The 19,861-nt window shown below is 35.7% G+C and overlaps 1 pseudogene; it reads right to left on the reverse strand.

Annotated features, from left to right (window-relative positions):
• Positions 1–5,670: 5,670 nt before the first annotated feature.
• The window catches only part of LOC100947780, a 35,378-nt pseudogene continuing 21,187 nt past the window's right edge, over positions 5,671–19,861 (reverse strand).

Below are 19,861 nucleotides of genomic sequence, written 5' to 3' on the forward strand. Positions count from 1 at the left end.
AATTTTTAGTTCTAATTTATTTATAATACCCTTGATGATACTTTAAAAATCAAATACTCTCAATTATTTTTATCAATTTAAATTATTATTTCATTCTACAGGTGGTATAGTTTTTTTTTTTTTTTTAAATCCTAGTGCAAATCCTAAAATAGTAATTTCCTTTTTTCTTTCTTTATTTTTAATAGAAGAGACCAGAAGTAAAACTTTTTCCTAATGCCATAATAGTCTCAGGAATCTCAGATATCTGCACCTCAGATGACAACCTAGGACAGCCAGTAATTTATTTTGAAGTCTCTAATTTGGAGTTTAAATATGGATCTTTTCCCTTCAAATGATTGACATGTATTTCTTGGACATCATCCAGAAGAAGCTACAGAATATTAGTTTTCAGCTTCTTTGTCACTTGGCATAGAACGAGCTGAGTCTGATGTTTTTCGAAAGACAGAAGTTTGTCTATCCAGAACATTCAGAAAATGAAGGACTTCAACAATATTAAGAATTCATTCTACAGCTATCATTTAATAAAAAAATAATAATAAAAAGAACTCATTCTATAACTAAAATGTCTATTAAAGAAACATTCATTGTGCCTACCCTATCACAAATCTTGAGCTCTAGAAATAAAATAGACAAACACTAATGGACCCTGTTTCCATTGAGGGAAATAGATATTAATCAATTTGCACAAAATGCATCAAACAATTTAAATGACTTGTAAATATTGAAAACTTTAAAAATATCACTATAGCTAGAGAGATTATCTTAAGGACATATCAGAAATAACAAACTACAGATTGATAAAAGGACTAAAATATTTTCTTCTAAAAATACATATTTTCTGAGTGTGGGAACAGTAGCTCATGCCTGTAATCCTAGCCTTTGGGAGGCTGAGTTGGGTGGCTTGCCTTACCTTACCAGTTTGAGACCAGCCTCAGCCAGAGCAAGACCTTGTCTCTAAAAATAGCAGGGTGTGGTGGTGGGCACCTGTAATTCCAGCTACTTGGGAGGCTGAGGCAGAGAGAATTGCTTGAGCCTAAGAGTTTGAGGTTGCTGTGAGCTATGACACCATAGTACTCTATCCAGGGCAACAAAGTGAGACCTGGTCTCAAAAACAAAACAAAACAAAACAAAAAAAACCCCAAACCAAAAAATCATATTTTCTGGTTTTTCCAAGATAACCTATCTGATTATGAACTTATATACCTTGTCAATTCTTTTTCCAATGTGATAGACAGCCAACTATTTTCTTTCATGAAACCACTCAACTTATCTTTAAGTATATGTGGGGTGTATGTATGACTGTGGAAGTATTTATGCATGTAATTTTGTAATATCAATATTTTTATGTTATTTACATTTTATTAGTTCATCTAGTTGATCTTGTTCAGTTAGTTTCATTCATGAGAAATGTGCTTGAGTGATCCATCTAATGAAAACAAAGAGTCATTTTGAATTTTCTTACTTACTTCAACATTCAACGTTTTTTTTCTTTTAAGACAGCTTCTCACTTTGCTGGCCAGGATGGAGTGTAGTGACATGATCATAACTCAGTCTCCTGAGTAGAATGGAGAAACGGTCACTACAGCCTTAGGCCACTTTGCCTACCTTTTTTTTTTTTTTTTTTTTGTAAAGTCAGGGTTTCTATCTTGCCCAGACTGGTTTCTTACTTTCAAGCACAAGTGATTCTGTCCTCTTAGCCTCCCAAAGTGCCAGGATTACACATGTGAGCCCCTGCCTGACCACTGCTCGAATTTTGAATGTTCAATAATTTCTGTAAGCTCTAGATTGCTTCATGCCAGTTAGAAAGAGACTTCCCTAGGAGGAAATTATCTTGAGTACAGATATTTCCTGGGTTACAAACGAGATAGATTCTGTAGGTTTGTTCTCAAGTTGAATCCGAATGTAAGTTGAAACAGCTACATTTGCCTATTACCTGGAATAGACTTCATTAATTGGTTCAAGTTGTACATAAGTCAGGTATTTGTAACTTGGAGACTGCCTATAACTATCTTGTAAAAGACGTAAAGCAATTATTTTGCCTTTTTATCATTTGGTCATTTTAGCAAAATGAATGCAGTACCACAGTGAAAGACATTTGTTTCCCTGATCCCATGACCATGGTTGCCCAATTTATGAAGTTGTCAGCAGTGATTTTACTCAGAGGAAGTTTTTTGTAGTGGTATAATACAAACAAAATTATAACTGGTTGCATTAGTTTTTTATGACCACTGAAGTAAAAATACCACAGAAGTGATGGCATAAAACAGCACAAACATATAATTTGGGTCATCAGAAATCTGAATGGTCCTCATTAGGCTAAAACAAAAGTGGTGTCAGGGCTGCATTCCTACTGGAGGTTCCAAAGAAGACTTCAACTCCTGGCTTCCATCAGCCTCTTGAGGCTACCCAGATTCCCTGGTCTATGGCTCTCTTCCTCATACCACCAGCTTGCTCCAGGTGGCAATAGCAGGTTAAGTTTACACATCACGCCTCTGACTTTGATTCAGACATCTACCTCCCTTTTCTACTTTTAAGATGCTTGTTATTGCACTGGGTTCACCTGGATAATTCAGAGTCGTCTCCTGATACAAGGATCAGTTAGTTGCTCAGCAACCTTAATAACATCTGTAACCTTAATTTTCCTCTGCCATGTAACCTAACATATTCACAGGTTCTAGGTATTAGGAATGGACATCTTTGGGGACTTTTACTGTTTCTACCATATAGAGTAGTAACCCTTAAATTCTAAATTAATCACTTAGATTAATGTACTCATTGGTTATGTATTTATTATCAGTCTATTTATGTATGAATAGTTATGTAATAGGTGTTAAAGTAAATTATTTATTTGATAAGCTACCAATGTAGGTGTGTTCCACATGGTAAAAAAAATTAAAAGAACACTGATCCTGTGTGATTTGTAGCTTAAATAAGCAAAACCATTTTCAAAATGCTTATATAAAATAAAATCCTTAGCATATGTGTAAAGCATATTTTAAGATTTTCAAAATATTAAAACATACTTTGGTTCATTTGTTCTATGAAAATGGATAAGCAAGAAAAATTACGACTACCTCCATATTGTAGATAAGGAAGCAGAAGCTCACAGAGTTTAAGGAACTGACAATATAATAAAAGAGGGATTTAATCTTTCCAGACTCTCCACAAAACTTATTCTATTAAAAACTGGGTCTGGTAAATATTTGGCTTGCCTTAGAGTCAGTTTAGTCTCTTAGAAGCCAGGGAAAATGATTAGACGGATTGTTATTCTGTACTCAATCCCAGCCAACAGGTGACTGGCAGAGAAGTTGAAATAACAGAAAATCTGAAAGAAATTCAATCTGAACTCTTAAAATTTATTATTTTCAATGTTGCTTACTTGGGCTTTGTCAAATATACAGTCTTCAAAAGGAAAGTTTTGTATCTAAATCATAAGTGATAATAATAAAACACGTATTAAAGTTTATGCTCTTATGGGGCAACATAGGATTAACAGGAAAATATGATAATTAATTGCATTCTGAAATAAAATTCTGATGATGTGGCCATAAATCATCCAAAGAGGAAAGAAAATAGTAAGAGTATTCAGTCAGTTTTTGAAATAAAATGTAGAAAAGACAGAATAGAGAGCATGCTAATCAAAGGTTATTATAATAAACTGCACAAAGCTATAAAAACAAATTTATAAAGCAAAACCAACATCATATGATTCTTGTGCAAAAGTGTTAAATTACCATAAAATTGTCTATTAATTTATATCTATTATGATAAGAAAAAATATTTAAAACAATGCCCTGCCCAGTTTGCTTTAAGATAATACTGTATTGCTAACAAATCAGAAAAAAATTATCCAAGTTTTCTCTCTTTCCTGGCAAGGTAGATGGCCACCCAGACAATAAAAGCTTGACTTAACATTGGCAAAAGTGATATGACAGGAGAGAAGATTTTAAGAAAGGATATTTTTAGAGAGCATTTAATTGCTCCATATAAATGTAAATCTCTTGGCCTGGGTGACACTCATTCAAGAATGCTGAGAAAGAAATTGAAGATGAAAACTCTGATTAGCTATCAATTTTCTTAGAAATATTAGGACGAGAAGGAGAAGAGCTGGGAGATGGGATGTTATGATTCTTTACAAACATAGTATGGTGATTTTCTTAAATTGTAGAATGTGATGTAGGTTAAGGTAATGTACTAAAGTATTTGTTATTAAATTGTGATATTTTATCACTTAGATTATACCATTTCTTTAAAAGACAAAGGTTGCTCATTACTAAAAGAAATTAAATGTAAGTCTCTTTATAATCCATCCAAAATAATATGATGCAAAAGAGCAGATAAAGAAGAGGATGAAAGGCACCACAAAAAGCTAGTAAAAGTAATACCAGTAACATATCCGTATAATTACTGGATAAAATAGAATATGGAACAGAAAGCATTCTATATGTAAAAGTGGTATAAAAAGCAAAACTCAAATAAAAGTCTTTAATTTTTTATTCCATGTGTTTCTATATAGCTAAGTTGTGACACTAAACATTATTTATTAATATTTAAATCATTATTTAAAATAAAATGAGAGAAAAGTAGAAATGACCTAGAGCATATGAAACTACCATGTTTAACTTTTATGATACTGGCACTAGAAAAAGCCAGAGCATAATGTTTTAATCAAGAATAATTCAGCATGCATGCATGCCATTTATATATATATAAGACTCCCATTTGAAATCTGTAGAAATATTGTGGTCGCTCAAAACCTAGTGCTATGATTACTGGTTATATATTTGGAAAAAGCAGAACTTACATATTTCTCAAATGCCACGCAAAAATCAAATCCTAGATTTATTAAAGTGTTAATGTGAAATGAATAAATAATATAATTATAAAATAAAACACAGGAAAAAAATTAACAGTTTTAGAAAGGTACAATTCATGTAGAAAAAGCTAACCACGTCTAAGTGTGTAATTTGGTGTGTTAAGATACATGCATACTTCATGCAACCATTACCACAATCAAGGTCATAGACATCCATCAACTACAAAAGTTTCCTTGTCTCTTTCCCCCCTTTTTTGTGATAGAAACACTTAGCATGAGATCTATTTATATGTGTGTGTGTATAAGGAAACTCTGTACTGTTTGTTTGTTTGTTTTGTATAGCAACTACGCTAGTTGACATTTCCAACAACAGTGTATAAGAGTTCAAATTTCTCCATATCTTCATTGATACTTGTTATCTTTAGGTTTTTCAACAGTATCCATCCTGACATTTGTGAGGAGAAATCTCATTTGGTTTTGATTTGCATTTCTCTAATGATTACTGCAACTTTTCATGTACATGTTAGCCATTTGTATGTCTTTGAGGACATATCTATGCAAATCCTTAGCTAATTTAAAAAATCAGGGTTTTTTTTTTTGTTTGTTTGTTTGTTTGTTTTTGGTTGGCAGTGCGGCTGAGACTTTATTTTGGAAAAAAGCAATTAAATTGATTTTCAGTTGTGGGCTTATGTGGGGGTAACCCAGGTGGTAAACTCTCCAGAAGGATGGGCTGAGGGATGGGGCTGAGCCTCAGGTGGGTCTCCTGTCCTGTGTGCTCGCTGGCACAGCTGCCTCCCCCACAGGTGCCGTGGCAGCCGTGTGAGAGGGTAGACTGGAGGGGCCGCAGGGGCAGCTCACTTGGGCAGGACATCAGAGGACTCAGACAATAGCTTCCCGTCTCGGGTCTCAATCTTCTTCTCAACCAGAGCGTTGGAGCTTGTGCCGCTGAAGGAGCTGGAGCCCCCACCAGAGCCAAAGCCGGTCTGGAAGGAGCTCAGACCATAGCTGAGGCCAGCTCAGACCTTGTGAGGCCCCATAGGCCCAGCTCAGGCCACCTGAGTAGCCACTGGTGGTCTTGATGTGGATACTCACGCTCTACATCCCCGACTCCAGCCGGCTCTCCTCGCCCTCCAGCAGCTTGCGGTAGGTGGCGATCTCCACATCCAGGGCCAGCTTGACATTCATCAGATCCTGGTGAGCAGAGGCTGAGCCATGTCCTGCTTGGCCTGACACAGGGTGGCCCCCAGCTGAGCCAGCTTGGCGTTGGCATCCTTAAGAGCCAGCTCTGCACTTTGCTCGGCATCCGCGATGCAGGCCTCCAGGGAGCCCTCTGGCCTTTGAGGCCTTGGATCTCATTCTGGAGCTGGCTGATGTTCTGGTTCATGACGGAGATCTCCGTCTTCGTGTGCACAGGTCGTCCCCAGGCTTCCCAGCCTGCACCTGCAGCTCTTGGTACTTGGTCTGGTACACGCTCTCAGCCTCAGCCTGGCTGCAGTTGGCGATCTCCTCGTAGTGAGCGCGGACCTCAGCAATGATGCTGTCCATGCCAGGGAGCGACTGTTGTCCATGGACAGGACCACAGACATGTCTGAGATCTGGGACTGCAGCTCACGGATCTCCTCTTCATACAGCAGCCTGAGGAAGCTGATTTCGTCAGTCAGACCGTCCAGGCGGGACTCCAGCTCCACCCACCTTGTTCATGTAGCTTCATCCACATCCTTCCTGATGAGGACAGATTCATTCTCCATCTCTGTAGCTTGTTGATCTCCTCATACTTATTCTTGAAGTCCTCCACCAGCCCCTGCATGTTGCCGAGCTCTGCCTCCAGCTTCAGCTTCTCCTGGCCCAGTGTGTCCAGTTGTCGTGGAAGCTTGTTGATGTAGCTTTCACACAAGCTGTCCATGTTGCTGTGAGCCGTCTTCTGCTGCTGCAGGAGGTTCCACCTAGTCTCCAGCATCTTGTTCTGCTGCTCCAGGAAGCGCACCTTGTTGATGAAGGAGGTAAACTCGTTGTTGAAGGTCTTGATCTCCTCCTTCTCCTGGGGGTGCACGGGCTTAATGTTGGGGTCCACCTCCAGGTTGAGCGGGCTTAGCAGGCTCTGGTTCACTGTGACGGCTGTGATGCCCCCCATACCTCCAGCCCCGGCATAGCCTCCACCCAGACCCAGGCCGGTGCCCAGGCCACTCGGGAAGCTGCCGCTGTCCACCGGAGAGAAGCTCAAGGAGTTGATGCGGGCACCAGGCCCACTGCTGTATGAGCGGCGGCTGAAGCCCGTGGGGCAGAGGTAGACACCTTGTAGGACTTCTGGGTAACCCTGGTGGACACGGTGAAGACTGGAGTAGAGGCAGGTGGGCCAAACCAGAGATAGGAGAAAGAGCGAAAATCTGCTTCTAGATCAAAAAAATCAGGTTATTTTGATTTTTTTGCCATGGAGTTTAGGTATTTTGTGTATATTTTAAATATTAATCTCTTACCAGACATTGTTTGTAAATATTACCTCCCAATCCATAGCTTGCCTTTTCACTGTCTTCAGTGTTTCCGTTGCTGAGTAAAGTTTTTAGTTTGATATATTATCACTTGTCTAATTTGGTTTTTTGGCTGGTGCTTTTGCTGTCATATTCTAGAAACTACCGTCAGGACTAAAGATGTCAAGCATTTCCCGTAAGATTTCTTCTCTGGGTTTTACAGTTGGATACACCACATTAATAAATTAAAGCTAAAATCACACAAACATTTCACTAGATGCAGACAACCCATTTGACAGAATTCAACTGCTTTAGATTAAAAAAAAGAAACTCTCAATAAACTAGGTATAGGGGAAATTTGCCTCAATGTAATACAGGTCATATATAAAATCCCGAAGATAACATACTCAACTATGAAAAACTTAAAGTCTTTTCTATAAGTTCAGGAACAAAACCACAATGTTCAATCTTACCACTTATATTCAACATAATAACAGAAGTCTTAGAGCAATTAGGCAAAAATAAATGAATAAACCAATCAACAAATAAATAAATAAAAGACATTTAAATCAGAAAGGAAAGTAAAATTACCTGTTTACAGAGGACAATATTTTCTATGTCAAAAAATCTATAAATAAACTGTTAGATTAATAAACTAGGTTAGTAAAGTGTAAAATCAATATACAAAAATCAGTTACATTTCTATTTATTAACAATAAAATATATTCAAAGGAAATTTAAAATAATTACATTGACTACAATATCGAAAGGAATAAAAATACTTAGGAAATTCAGCAAGATGAAAGAATTGTACTATGAAAACTAGAAACAATTGACAAAATAAAGCAGACATAAATAATAGAAATTCATTTATGTTCATGAATCAAAAAATTTAATATTGTTAAAATTTCCATAAGTACCACAATGACCTACAAATCAAAAGTAATACCTAGCAAAATCCCCATGGTATTTTTTATAGAAATTGAAAAAAATTCTAAAAGTCACATGTATCACAAAAGACCCTGAATAGACAGAGGAATTTTGAGAAAACCAAATGAAACTGGAAGCATCATGCTTCATGATCTCAAAACATACTACAAAGCTAAAATAATAAAACATTATAAACATGGCATAAAGACAGACATACAGACTAATGAAACAGATTAGAGTGCCTAGAGGTAAACTCATATATATATATATATATATATATAATTTTTTTTTTGCAGTTAGGCGATTTTTGACAAGGATGACAAGAATCCACAATGGAGAATGGATAAACTCTGCAACATATGGTGTGAAGATAGCCCGACATCCACTGGACTCGTAGACCATACATGTGCCATGCCCCCAAATCAACTCAAAGTGTTAAAGATTTAAACATCAGACATGATGAATATTTTTATAATATTAAATTAGGGAAGTTTTTTCTAAACAACAGCAAAATAAGGAGCAATATTTTTATCTATACAAATGAGTTAGGTCTTCAATAAATATTTAGTATAGACCTAATATACTTTAGTTCACAGATCCTGGGGGCATAATGATAAGCAAAACAGACGTAACTCCTGAACATGTTTTATGGTGGGTTTTTCCCAAAGATAAGGAGTATAGGCCTTGCACCAATCACAGATAGCAATGTAATAATATTTTGTCACTTTCTGTGGCTAACATGCTCAACCTCCTAACACTAAAGTCCATTGTGTGTCTTTAAGGTTATTTTATTTTCACACACATGTTAGAAATACAATATTTACAACTGTATAGGTCTCATTTATCTATAATATGGGCATATTGTTTCTATAAATAAAAAGTAAAAAATTTATATAAGAATTTTTAAAAGCTGTATTGTTTAGGAACCAGCAAGAACACATAACTATTTTTAATAATTTAAGCAATACTAACTTTTTCCTCTGAAAATGACTGTACATTGATTACTTATAATGCAGTTGCTCAAAGATAATAGTTAATATTTATAATGAATCGATTTTACATATCTGTATTTATTTACCAGGTATTCATTTTAAAACACTGGACTTTTTAATCTACTTTTCATTTAATATTATGATATTTCTATTTTCCATACTTATTAACTTTTAATGTTAACAAAATACGTGACCAATGATTTATGTACATAGTTTTAAAATTTTAACAGAAATATTAAAATTGAAGCAGTATTTTGTCTTTCCTAACACCATCCTAGACTCGCTCTTTCTTCAGCTGTCACTAGTAGTGTTTACTTTCATAATTTTGATGTAACTTGATTGTATACCCTTTAGTTATAGTTTATCATCATATATTATTGTTCAACATCCTATATTGTACATACAAAAATAATATCATTTAAATGTGGGAAGAAGACAGGAAGTTTCTCAAAGGTAGAAAAATGGTCAAGAAATATGAAAAAATGCTCAACATTGCTAATCAATGGAGAAATTCCAATTAAAACCATAATGAGATACCACCTTACCCCTGTGAATTACCATTATTGAAAGATAAAAAACAACAGATGCCAGCATAGATGCTTGCATTTATACACTGTTGGTAGGACTACAGATTAGTGTAGCCTCAATGGAAAACATTATGGAGATTCCCTAAAGAAATCAATGTAGATTTACCATTCAATCCTGCAATCCCACTGCTGGGTATCTACTTAATAGAAAATAAGTCATTTCATCAAAAAGACTTTACTCTGAATTTTTAAATTAAATGCCTGTTTAACTTAAATACATAATTATTTTTTAAATAGTGCATTTAAAACAATAAATTTTCTTCTGAACCTGTCTTAGTGTATGTCAACATGATTTGACATAGTGCTCCCATAGAGGATATTAATTTTTTCTTAATATCATAAAACTTCTAGCATTTTGCAGTGTCTGTAATTTAAATTTTCAATAATGTGTAAAATAAAGAGGACAGAGAATCCTTTTCCTTCTTCAACCTTAGGAAGCAAATTGCTGAGGGTACTGTAACATCCTGTTCCTCTACCACATAAGAGGCTATAATTTGAATTGAATACCAAATAGAAGACAACATAATATAATCATGAATAACCAACACACAAATGCAAAGATTTAGCATCCAGATTTCTTATGTAACTACTGAATTGATAAGAAAATTACCACAAAGGAAGAAGAAAACAATGAAGTGTGGGCCAAATTTGTGGGAAAGCCAGTATGACTACAAAAATATGAGATACTCTACCTTATAAGGAATAAGAAAAATATAAAATAAAACAAAATAAGGTTATTTATGTCATTTGTATATTGAAGACAACTTAAACATGTGGCTCCAAGAACAGGGATAGATTTGGAGAAAAGAGAAACCTCAATCTCATACACAAATAGTGAGAATGTTAATTGTAGTAATCAGTCTTGAGAGCTATGAAATACCTAATAAAATAATAAATGTACACACTGTAAATGCAGCACTTTGATTGCTATGAACATGTCACAAGGAACCCCTTGTGTCTGGTAACATGAATATAAATACCGTGATATTCTCTGTAGCACTGATTATTTTTCCAGCAAAATAATTAAAAACAATGTAACGATTAAATACTATGAAGTATTAATAATTAACTGCATGTATTAGCTATCAAAATAAAAGTACTAAAAATATAGTGATGGGTTGAAAAGAAAGTTACACTTCGCTTTAAAGAAGCACTTACAAAAACAAAAATATGCAAAATTATCAATGGATAGTTAAATAGGAAAAATAAAAGCCTCTGAGCAAGAGTGATGGTGATCTCTTGGAAAATGAGGAAAATATTAGGAAAGGATAAAAAGAATACTTCAACTATTTCTCTGACCTTTATTTCCTTACAAACTCTTTTTTCAAAAAAAATGTGGCAAAGGCTAACATTCATTAAATATATGGAGCAGCTATATCATATTCTAAAAAACACCTACATTCAAACTTTTTTACAGCACAATTCATAATTTCAAAGATGTGGAATCAACCTAAGTACCCATCAAGACATGAGTAGGTAAAGAAATGTGGTATATACAAGATCTGACAATTAAGTTCACAAACTTGTCACTGTGTGCTCACATTGCCAGCACTGTACAAACAGCTGGGTGAGCTTTCACAACCTTGGTATGTCCGTGTCTTACAACTGTGTTAATGTCACCATGTGGCAGTGTCTTGTTGAGAGGTGTTCATTATTGCTATTGTGTGTTTTCATGTGCCACCACAAGAATGTCAGAGCTTGAATTAGTGCTGTGAACAAATATTACATTTCTTGTTCAAATTGGCAAGAATGGAAGTGAAATAAATCAGAGACATATCAGTCAAAGTTTATTGGGATAGGAAGAAAATGGCAGTGTCCTGAGGGGAGAAAAAGTGACAGGGAGTAAGAGAGGTCAGGGCAGGAAGTACTGAGCAGAACTGACAAAACATTGCAATAATTTGTGGACTTGTACATCAAAATCAATGGCGGACTGTGAGGAGCAGAGCAGACCAAGTAAATATTAATAGAGAAACAGGAAAATCTTAACTGAAAATCTTTCCAGGAGAAACATGTATACATAAACAGTTCTGAAGGAGTCCACTGATGAACAAAAAAGCAAAGAGCTCAAGCAGCACTGCCTGTAAGCAATTTTTAGCCAGAAAACAAATAACTGCATTAGTTAGCTCCTTCTCCTTCTCCTCTAGTCCCCACAGACTTTAGAGTATAGCAAAAATAATGAATGTCTAAATGTAGCAAAGAGAGAGGGATACCAAGCATGATGGTTATGACTGAACCCTAGAATCAGGCGACCCAGATTTGAGTTCAGGCTCTGACACCTACCAGCTCTAGAAAATTGGGATGATTTACCTAACTTACTTTGTCTGAGTTTCCTTATTTTTTAAATGGAATAATAATAATAGCATTTTATAGAATTGATATTAAGTTTAAATATGTTAGTCTTGTAACAGCACTCAGAACAGTGGGTGGCTTAGAGATGTAGTGGTATACACAGTTTACTTAATGCTGCATAAAGGTTTTCTAATGAAATATAAAAAGTAAAGACTTAATGAAAGAAAAAAGAAGGTAATTAGATGGGAAACAAGCCAAAACACACAAAAAGTTGATTGGATCAATATAACCAAATGCTGGAATTGAAAAGATTTATAAACATTTGGCAAGTCTAGTTGAAAACTAAAGAGAATATTAAAGAAAGAAAAACAGGCTTTGGGGCAATGGGGCTGACATAGGCTTTTGAAACTGAAAGACAAGGAATTGCTGTGGCTATATTACTTTTGCAGCTCAAAGAGTATTATAGTATATTTTCTAATTATAGCATTTTGAATCACAAAAGAAATGCAGAACCAATTGTTAGAGCACTATTAGGTAGGGCACTAGTTGTCTTTAACAAAAAATAATGATGATTTGGGAACTCAAAAAAAAAGCAATGGCAAAAAAACACAAATAGTCCCATTAAAAAGTGGTCAAAGAATCTGAATAGACATTTCTCAAAAGAAGACATAAAAATGGCAAATAAAATGAAAAATGCTTAACATCACTAATCATGAGCAAAATCCAAATCAAACCCAGAAGGAGAGATCATTTAACCTCAGAATCGCTATTATCAAAAAGATAAAAAATAACAAATGCTGGAAAGGATGTAGAGTAATGGCAATTCTTAGGTACTATAGGTAGGAATGTAAAATTAGTACACCCATTATAGAAAACTGTATGTAAATCTCTCAAAAGCTATAAACAGAACTACCATATAATTGAACAAACTCATTGTTGAACATTATATATATGCGAAGGAAAGGGAATCAGTATATTAAAGGGATACTGGCACCCTGGTTTTTTGTTGCTGTCATCATAGTTGTTATTTCATATCAAACTTTAAGGTTGCAAAATGTTTTTTTATTACATAAATACTTTGCATAAGGCTTAAGTCAGGGCCTTTAGTGTGGTACCATTCACTGTACCCAAGAAGTAAGTTTTTAGTCTTGACCTCCACCCACTTTCCCCTCTTCTTGTTTTCCACTGTCCTTTACATCATGTATACCCATGTTTATCTCCCAGGTATTAGAGATTACATGGGGTGTTTGTTTTTCATTTCCTGAAATACTTCACTTAGGGTAATTGTCTCCAGTTCCATCCAAGTTGCTGCATAAGATATTATATGAGTTTTTTTTATAGCTGAGTAAATATACACACACATATACATATAGGGAGGTTTGACAATTAGGTTCGTGAACTCACCCTAGACAAAGTGCTGCATCCCCCATCACTATGAATATCATCTTTGAAATACTCCCCTTGGGAGCTATGCACCAATGTCAGCACCTTAACCACTATTCAAAGCAATTTTGAAACTCTGTTTTTGGACTAGCCATTAAAATTGTTATCATGCTGCCCATGATTTCTCAAATATCATCAACATATCTTCCTTTCAATATTTCCTTTATCTCAGGAGCTGATGAGAAGAATGTATATTCAGTAATTCTACCAATATCATTAGGCCCATTTATTCTAGGATCCTGTATAAGTCCAGTGTTTCATTATTTATTTTCTGCTCTGATGATTTGTTCAGCTCTTTCAGTGGTGTTGGAGTTCTCAGCAATTAGAATGTTACTGTTTCCTTGGTTAGTTCTAGTAGAATTTGCTTCAGGAATCTGAGCACGCCTGTGTTAAGTACATATATATTTAGGATTAATTATGTCTTCTTATTGAATTGCTCCCTTTACCTTTATAAAATGATTGTCTTCATCTTTTCTTATCATAGTTGCTTTAAAGTCTATTTTACCTGGTATGAGAATGGCTACACTTATTTGCTTTTGGTTTGTATTTGTCTGATATATTTTTTTATCCCTTTACCTTGAATCTGTATAAGTCCTATGAGTTAAACATGTCTCCTGGAGACAATATATACAGAGGGTGTGTTTTTTCATTATTCAACAAGCCCTTGTCTTTTAAGTGGGACATTCAGACCATTTACATTTAGTGTTAGAACTGATAAGTGGGATATTGTTTTCTTCATCATGTTTTATTATACCTTGTTGTTTTGTTTCCCCCCTATTGCACTATTGTGTTGTTAGAGCTGTGACTTTTAAATATGGGGTGTTTTTACACTAGTGGGTATCAGTTATACTGTTCCTTATATAATGTAGTTTTCAGCATTCCCTACAGGGCAGATAGATTAGTAGTGCCAAATTCCCTTAGTGTTACCTTGTTTAGAAAAGTCTTTATTTCTTCAACAATCAGAAACTTAGTTTGTAGGATATAATACTGTTCGTTGGCAGTTATTCTGTTTAAGAAGACTAAAAGTGAGGTCCCAATCTCTTCTGGCTTGTAATATCTCTGTTAAAAATCTGCTGTTAGTGTGATGTATTTTCTTTTTTAGGGTAGTTGTTATTTTCATTTTGCAGTTTGTAGAATTTTCTCCCTCATTCTGACTGTGGCCAGGTTGATTAATATTTGTCTTGGGAATGTCCTGTTTATTATGACTTTTTCCAGTGTCTAATGGCCATGATGGCCATGTTATTTATGGATATCTGAATCTCTGGGGATACTAGGAGCGTTTTTCTCAGTAATTCCCTTGAATAGGTTTTCCATGCTTTTTACTTTTTTTTCTTCTCCATGAGAGATACTTAAGATTCTTATAATAGCTCACATTACATAATCCCATAATTCTCTGAGTGATTGTTCATTCTTCTTTTTTCCGCATTTTATATATATATATATATATATTTTTTTTTTTTTTTTTTTTTTTTTGTAGAGATAGAGTCTCACTTTATCGCCCTCAGTAGAGGGCTGTGGTGTTACACAGCTCACAGCAACCTCCAACTCCTGGGCTTAAGCAATTCTCTTGCCTCAGCCTCCCAAGTAGCTGGGACTATAGGCGCCCACCACAACGCCCAGCTATATTCTGTTTGCAGTTTGGCTGAGGCTGCGTTTGAATCCGCCACCCTTGGTATATGGGGCCAGTGCCCTACTCACTGAGCCACAGGTGCTGCCCTCTCATTTAATTTTTGAAACAAAATCTCCCTCTGTCACCCTGGGTAGAGTGCTGTGGCATTGTCATAGCTCACAGTAAATTTGAGTTCAAATGATGCCCCTGACTCAGTCTCCCAGTAGCTGGGACTATAGGTACCTACTGCAACACCCGGTCAGCTTTTCTATTTTTAGTAGAGACAGGATCTCACTCTTGCTCTGGCTTGTCTCTAGCTCCTGAGCTAAAGCAATCCACTTGTCTCGACCTCCCAGAATGCTAGGATTATAGGTACAAGCCCTAACCTCTATATTTTTAACTGACGGGGTTAGTCTAAAGCTTTGTCTTCAAGCTCTGAAATTCTTTCTTCTGCTTCTCTAACCTGTTTCTGTTGTATTTTGCTATTTTCTAAATGACTTTTTCATTTCTTGAGGTTTTGTTTTTTTTTTTTTGAGACAGAATCTCACTTTGTCACCTTCAGTAGAGTGTCATGGCTTCACAGCTCACAGCAACATCAAACTCTTGGGCTTAAGTGATTCTCTTGCCTCAACCTTCCATACAGCTGGGACTACAGGCACCCTCAAAAATACCTGGCTATTTTTAAAGACAAGGTCTTGCTCTTGCTCAGGCTAGTCTTGAACCTGTGAGCTCAGACAATCCACCTGCCTCACCTTCCCAGAATGCTGGGATTACAGTCATGAGTCACCATGCCTGGCCCTTTCTTATGGGTTTTTTATGTCTTTTTAAAAAATATTGGCTCTCACTTTAATAAAATTTTTATTTTTTAATTCATTTCCTGAAATATTTTTTCTTTGGCTTTTTTGTGTTGTGTTACAACTTCCTTTTTAATCCCATTCATCTTATTTGCCATCTGTATTCTGAATTCCATCTTTGACACTTTGACAATTTCCTATAGGTTTGGGTCTATTGTTGGAGACCCATTGTGATCTCTTGAGGCTGTAGGAACTACTTGTTTTTCATTGCCAGAATTTTTATTCTGGTTCTTTCTCATTTTAAATCTTTTCTGTCAGCTCAAGACAGATAAACTTGTGGTACACCTTTCTGCTTTGCTGGGAACTCTCCTCATTAGTGTAAGGAAAGAGAGGCCCCTAAACGATATATTTGGGTCTACTCAGGAGGACTGACCCAGCCTGAGATGGGAAGATATACTGAGAGTATTTAATAGTGCTGCTCTCCTGACTCATCATTTTCTGTGGTTGTCACTGGTGGTCTTGCATTGCAGAATGTGTGAATGCCCCAACTAGTTCTGTCAGTAGGAGTGATTAGCAGCCCAGGGCAACTTAAGAGCTGTTTTGTTTGTCATTTTTCACTGGTTTAGACTTAACAACCCCACTTAAACACTGATAGGTTGCAGTAATTGTTGGCCAGCCTGAGTCCTTTAGCTGCAGTGGGAGCATGCAACACCTACTCAGGGGACTCATTTCCATACCCTCTCCCCAATTAGTACAGATGATGGGAAGGCAGCAACAACACTTCTGACCCCTGGATAGAGTCAGTGGTATGGGTCTAGGGTTTTAAAATGGTGCCAGCTGCAGCATCCAGGGTGTGTAAGCAAGCCGGTAGGGCATCGTGGTGCTCTCTCTCTGGAGCAATGTCTCTTCAGAGTCTATGGCTATATCCCTGTATTACTTCTGCGGCCCTCCACAGTGGAGGGTCAGATAGTAATGATCATGGGGAATGTGTGTGGAATCCTGGGGTTCTTCCCTCTGTGCCTTCCCTGTGTGTGTGCTCATTTTCACTGTTTACCTATAAATCACAAACTAGATTGCCTTTCCTCATTCTCCTTCACTTTGTTGTACCTCCTGTCACCTATCTTTTGATCCACAATCTTCTCTCTTACATAATCAATCTCAGGTAGACATCCAATTGATGCTCTCATCCTGTCTGTGAGAGCAGTGTGTGCAGAGTGCTTCTAGACTGCCATCTTGGCTCTCCTTTTCTCTCTGCACCCCAATATTGTTGCAGCACTATTTACAATAACAAAGATATAGAAATAACCTAAGTTTTCATAGTTAATTGACTGAATAAAGAAAGTGTGGTATACACTATATACACAGGGGAATACTACTTAGCCATAAAAAGAATTCAATCCTGTCATTTCCAGCAACATGAATATAACAGTAGGACATTATGTTAATCAAAATAAGCCAAGGAGAGAAAAGCATGTATCACATGTTCTTACTCATATATGGGAGCTAAAAAAGTTTATCTCATACAGTTAGAGAGTAGAATGATAGTAGAGGCTGAATAGGATGTGTAGTTATAAAGACATCTGTTGGTTAATAGTTACAAACATAAAGGTAGACAGAGGGATTTAGTTCTAGTGTTAGGACTAATGGTGTATTTCAAAATACTTAGAAGGGATTTGGAATGTTTCTCACACAAAGAAGTGATAAATGCTTGAGATGACAGATATACTAAATACCATTATTTGATCATTATACATTGTATGTATGTATCAAAATTTAGCATGTACACTATAAATATGTATTATTATGCAGTAAAAAATTTATTTATAATTGGACAAAATATGCATTAATTTTTGTCTATGCAATTCGAAAAAGAAGTACCAATAATAAGGGAATATAGTATAATAAGGCTTACTTTGTTTAACATAATTTTATGGTGTTTATTTCCTCCTCATCAAATCATTAAACTTTTTTTTTTTTTTTTTGAGACTGAGTCTCACTTTGTTTCCCTTGGTAGAGTGGTGATGACACAGCTCACAGCAACCTCAAACCCTGGGGATTAAGTGATTCTTTTGCCTCAGCCTCCCAAGTAGCTGGGACTGGCTATTTGTTTTTGTTGCAATTGTCACTGTTGTTTAGCAGGCCCAGACAGGGTTTGAACCCGCCATCCTGGGTGTATGTGGTTAGTGCTCTATCCACTGAGAGACGGGTGCCGCCCAAATCATGAAACTTTTAAATAGAAATGTTTAGAGAATAAACAGGCAATGTGATAAAAATGATTAACTTTCAAAGTATTTTTCCAGACCTAAGATTGTCATTCCATGATTCTGTTTCTAAATAGTGAATACTATTTTTTAAATCAAACTATGCTAAACTACTAATTCCTTTCAGTACTACACAAGCCATTTATAATATCTGCTATATCATACTGTGATATTGAGTACATCTGGAATAAAAAAAATAAACAAAACACTATCACTTATGTCTACAGATTATATGGATAATCTGTGCACTGTTCATCTTTCTGCAAAGGGAAATCCCATGTTGAAATAGGGATTGCTATAGATCTTAGAAGAAAAGCTAGCCTTAAAAAACATAGTTATCAACTGTGAATGAAGGTAGAAGAAGGTATTTTGAGTCAAGGGAGAGGTGTATGGCGTAGTCTTCGTAGTTGGAGAATTTGACACAATCGTATACTCTGAAAGTCGGTTAGTGGAGTCCTTGCTTGCCTTTGGCACCTAAAAGAAACTATATGAGGGCCATAATGCCTTTCTCATCCCATTTCCCCAATTTTGTGTCTACAAAAATTCTTTCTGAAGTATTGACCTTATTTTAAATTTGTAAGGATTGTGTCCATTTGAAACATCCAAATTGCTGTGACTCTAGTTTTGTATATTCTTCAGCAAGTTTCTCTTTGCACAAATTATGACCCTGAATATCCCATGAAAGAAAATTAGAATTGCTACTAAAATACATAATTACTTTTGTCTACATCAGGAAGCGTGGGATTTGAATGGTATTATTTTTAATAGTTTCCTGAGTTGATTTTAGTGTGTGCACTGCAGAATTAAAGAGAATAGCAGAGATCATCCTATCTTAGGAAATACATGTCATAAAATCTATTTCAATGCTATGTTCCACAGGGCCCAGCATAGAAAGAACCATTTGGTGATGGTCCCATATAATTAACATGAGTGGTACTTGGGACATTTACTTTCACAAATTATTAATAAAGATACACTAATTTTCAAAGTTAGAAACAAGAGCCATTGTCTACAGACAAAAGAAAATGAAATGATGAAAGCAGAACGTGAAATTACATAGGGGAAACCAGGGGACAAAATGAAATTAGAGGGTTGAGAACAGAAATTTGTAAATTACCAGCATTAAATAATAGAGAAGGGAAAAATATATTAATAGACATGGTAAAATTATGAGATTCCTATTAAAGAAGGAGAGAAAATTAGCATTTTGAAAGAAAGAAAGAAAGAAATGGGGTTGAGAGATGAATATGATTGAGTAGCTATTATGCATTGGACACTATAATAAAGAAAAAAATTCCAGGATTGGTTACTGTGATGTCAAATAACACAGAGAAATAGAACAGAGGAGACGGGGGAAGGACTTTTTGCTTTGGTAAATCAGAAGCTTTTTTTCTTCTAAATGAAAACAGTATTTCTATCAACTACCAATATTGTGTCAGATATTGTTTTAAATACGGTCATACTACCCTTGAGAGAATTACTCTTGTTTATAAGTTCGATCTGTAAAGAAAAATAACTTTTGTGGTATATAAATTCAACGGTACAGACAAAGACATCTGAAACTATGAAAACAAAATGTTAGGTGCCCATTTCTCACTAATTGGGAAAATTTGTAAGCACACTCAATTTTTCCTTTCTATTATAGCATTCATTCTTAATGATCACCATGTATGTC

The sequence above is a fragment of the Otolemur garnettii genome, unplaced genomic scaffold (genome assembly GCF_000181295.1).
Source record: "Otolemur garnettii isolate 467f Iridium unplaced genomic scaffold, OtoGar3 scaffold00048, whole genome shotgun sequence".
Classification (NCBI taxonomy): Eukaryota; Metazoa; Chordata; class Mammalia; order Primates; family Galagidae; genus Otolemur; species Otolemur garnettii.